At 33.9% G+C, this 4,404-nt stretch overlaps 1 non-coding gene across 1 annotated transcript; it reads left to right on the top strand.

Annotated features, from left to right (window-relative positions):
- The first annotated feature begins 630 nt into the window (after window positions 1-630).
- LOC134543787 (5S ribosomal RNA) lies at window positions 631-749 on the top strand. Its single transcript, XR_010077246.1, has one exon. It is a non-coding gene; the product is annotated as a 5S ribosomal RNA (ribosomal RNA).
- The last annotated feature ends 3,655 nt before the right edge of the window (window positions 750-4,404 follow it).

Genomic DNA, 4,404 nt, shown 5'->3' with positions numbered 1-4,404 from the left:
TGGGCTAGCTTTTTTTTTTTTTTTTTTTTTTTTTTTTTTAAATTTTCTAAACATTCATCTCTTATGTAACAGTGTTCAGCATTAAAAAATTTAAAAGAAGAGGCACTTACTCATCAATTTCAAAACAGCCTATGAAGAAAAATAAAAAAAATTTAAATTCATTCCAGTTTTATACATTCATGATTTGATCACATGTATAACTTTTCTTTTTTATTACCTTATTTAATTTTATTATTATTATTACTACTATTGCTGCTACAACCTAGAAGATACCTCAGTGATACTAATACCTGCTGGTAAAGTTAAAGGTTTCACCTTTCTTTCTTTAAACATATCACAATACCTTTCTTGAGTTAAATATTATCTAATGGCTTTAAGAAGTTATGGTAATGTTCATCAGTTATAGAGTGTGGGTTTGTGTGTGTGTGTGTGTGTGTGTGAGAGTGTATTTTGAAGAGGGCTTTGGTGGTTGGGATGGTGAGGGTGGTGGGTGTTGTGTGTGGGGAGGGGGGGGGGGGAAGTAAAAGAGTGTTCATTACACGATTTCTCCTGTTGTTTGTAACAATCACACCTGGTATAGCTATTTCGAGTGGCAAATACAAACTGCAAAAAAAAAACATCTATATCATTGCCAACGGCCATATCACGATGAACACACCGGTTCTCGTCCGATCACCGAAGTAAAGCATCGTCGAGCGTGGTTAGTACTTAGATGGGTGACCGCTTGGGAACACCACGTGCCGTTGGCACTACTATTTTGCACCCTACAGAAAAAAAATTTTTTTTAAAAATTTCAATTTTCAATTTTTTATCCCCCACAATCACCACATTTCCCCCCCCCCCTAACACACACACACACACACTCTCTCTCTCAATCAATCAATCAATCAATCAATCAATCAATCAATCAATCAATCACTCACTCACTCACTCACTCACCCACCCAGCAGCTGTGAATCTTTGCATGTGTATACCTCATACAAAATTCAAAGTGAAAAAATAAATATATAAGTGTATATGTATGTATGTATGTATGTATGTATGTATGTATGTATGTATGTATGTATGTATGTATGTATATATATATATATATATATATATATATATATATATAAACACACACACACACACCTATTTTGAAGTTTCTCTGTTTCAGTGGGCAGTTATGTATAATAATGAGAGATTCAAAAAGACGTTGATAACAATGTCATCAATGCCTGTTTAGTGTGCTCATTTGTTGGATGGTCGGCAGCAATACTAGAGGTGGTACAGCTGTAACCTGTAAAATTGTACCTGCAATGTGTTGTGTATGGAAAAAAATAAAAATTATATCATCTAAATTTTTGTTATCCAACAATAACCTTCCCATCAATGCATGATGTCACAGTAGCCATAGCTCTACTCTTTCTGCCATATAACATTGGGAAAAAAAAAAAAAAAAAAAGGAGCTATTAGAATAATAACAAAAGATAAAAAATCATCTAACTGCAGACCAAAATTCAAAAAACTTAAAGTCCTGACTGCCATAAATGAATACGTTCTAGAAACTCTTTATTCATTCTTAAGAAAAAGAAGAAAAAAAAAATTAATTTTTTTTTTTTTTTTTTTTTTTTAGATATTCGCACATAGGTATAACACCAGAAATGCTAGTAAATTGAGGATAGTTGAACATAACACTAGGCGATTTGAAAATGGACTAAATTACTTGGGAGTAAAACTTTACAACTTAATATCACAGAAAATAACTAAAACAATTTACCAGTATTAAAAAAAAAACAGTAAAAAAAATTCTTCTAGAATATCCTACCTACCCTCTGAAGCTATTCTTTAATTTGATTGATAATAGAGAAATTGAACTGTTAATTTGTTGAATGGACTTGTGATAACAGCTGCTTCATGTTTTGCATAAAGTTAAATTGTGTAACATGTTATGTATTTTTTTTTTTTAAATTTTTTTTCTTGGTAATTTGCATCATGTAAATATTAATTGTCTGCACATACATGTTCTATATCCCGGAGCCTTGACTCCACGTGGGATCAACAGAACAAAAATACAAAAAAAAAAAAAAAATCCAGCTCACTAATCTAGGTGCATTTTGCTAACAATATTTGGAATATATATATATATTTTTTTTTGTGTAACATGCAAATTCTGTATTATTCTGCACACATTATTTATAATCTTCTATCATTTTCTTAGATAATCACTATTAATTCATAAAATAGATTGTGTGTGCATAACCTCCTGGAAACATTTGCACTTACCTCCTACTTTACTTTTTCATTTAAGCAATCCTATTCGCATGTATACACTTAGGTTGCAGCATCGAAATTGTATAAAATTCAAAGTGTGTATTGCCTGAAAAAAAAAAAAAAAAAAAAGACATACCAAATATTTGCATACAGCGACACACTACATATTTGCACACAGTGGAGTTTTGCGGTAATTAACCTAGCACAATTTACCACACGCAATCACACGCCCGCGATGAGATAACACACTCGCTGTTTTCCTGTTGACCGGCACGAGGAGTAAGAAAAATTGATATTTACACGAGCACACACTCCCACACTAGTCACAACGTCGGTCATCAAGTTGTGTTGAAAATTCCTGTAGCCTCTGTTTTCCCAAATGATTTCACTTAAAATTTCATTTAACAAGACCATAAACAAATTTACAATACTAATTTCTTAAACAAACACTTCAGCGAACAAGTGACTGTCGCATTCATTACAAAGCTTACAACTTAACAGATGTTTCCGATGTGAAATAAAATAAGAAAATGTTTTACAACCAACCTAGAACATTTAGTCAAAACGTTTTTGTCCTGGTTTATGATTATTTTCCGTGACATGAATGTTTCAAAACTAATAAAAATACGAATGCAGCCAAATATAATGAAGTTAGCACATAAAAGACGACTTAAAATATTTCATTTTTCGAGAATTGGCAGAGCAAGAACGCACAGGTCCAACGGAAATTTCTTTAAAGATAAACGACCATCGGACAAAAACACCCCCTCCCCTCATCCTCAAAAATACGTGAATAATATACTTTTTCAATTATATTTTTATCGTTTTTTTTTTTTTTTTTAATATACTCATTAAAACTTCAAAATAAGCAGGTACTCGTGTGTTTTTCTCTCTACAATGTACCTGATCTCGGTGCGTAAACCTACATCATTTAGAGATGGAATTAATGTACACATACAAGTAAAATTTTGTTCCATTGTAAAATTGAGAGAAAGAAGGTTTTCCAAACGCATTAAGTATGGAGACTTTAAATAATATTACGAGCTTATAAATGTTTGCAACGAAATAAAGTGACCATGTATCTGCAATTTCAAAAATATTTTTGCTCTGCTAACCTCACATGCAAGCAAGTAAAAATAACCTCACAACTTACTTACCTCTCTCAATTTCGCAGTACCAAAACATAGAAGGGATAAATAGGATAGTTTTTATTCGAAATCCTGCAAGAGTTTTAATTTTTATTAAAATATTTCTCCAATGTAGCATGTGTGTGGAATACTTCATCAGCAACTTGCATCTGCACCTTGAGTGAATTGAAGGGCAGCCAGTTTTAAAAGCTAAACAGAAACTGCACTCTTGAGAATGCATCAGATCCAAGTGAAATGCTTGTTGTGTGTACAGTTAAAAGTTTTATTATTCACACAATGAAAATGTAAACAAAATTTACTCACAATAATAATCACATCATCCTTGGAGGTGCACGAAGAAAGCCATTCCAGGTGGCACTGAACAAGGTGATTTGCTAGTGCTTCCACAGCAAACAGCCTTCATGAAATTATCTCCACATTTTCAGCATACTATACACTAAAGTATACCTAAGTTAATTTAACCATTTTCAAGTGATTCCAGCACAAATTACGTATTTGATTCCTTGAATAACATCTGCAAATGAAAAGTTCCCTGTTTGGTGTAGCAGTAAATTTAAACAGCTCGCAGTGCAAATTAAACAGTGCAGCTGCCATAAAAAAATTACACTATTAGTGGAACTGCCCATTATGTCATCGTAGACTGCTGACATTTAGAAAACATTGAAAAATCAGTGCTAAAGAAGCCCTACATTACTTTCGCTGTCCAAAGTGCGCTGCTCCCTACGTGAGCAAGGCATCGAGAATTTTCTGAACCGTCCGCAACCAGAAAATTGGGTAACCAGATATTTGCGTCACGGATGAAAATCTGGCGGCCACAATCGTCCCCATGTGCCAGCTTATGGTTATATGGTGCGACCCATCTGTTTCCCTAACAGAAAAAGTCCATGCGATGATGGGCTTCGTCCAGACACTGGCTGCCAAGCTCAATGGCAGCTCGTAATCCGGCCCAGTGTTGCATACCAACCGCGGCCCATAGTCTTAAGTCCCTCCTATTCTGGAATGC

The sequence above is a fragment of the Bacillus rossius genome, unplaced genomic scaffold (genome assembly GCF_032445375.1).
Source record: "Bacillus rossius redtenbacheri isolate Brsri unplaced genomic scaffold, Brsri_v3 Brsri_v3_scf178, whole genome shotgun sequence".
NCBI lineage: Eukaryota > Metazoa > Arthropoda > Insecta > Phasmatodea > Bacillidae > Bacillus > Bacillus rossius.
Note: the sequence above shows the minus strand (reverse complement) of the source record. Positions and strands in the feature narration are given on the sequence as shown.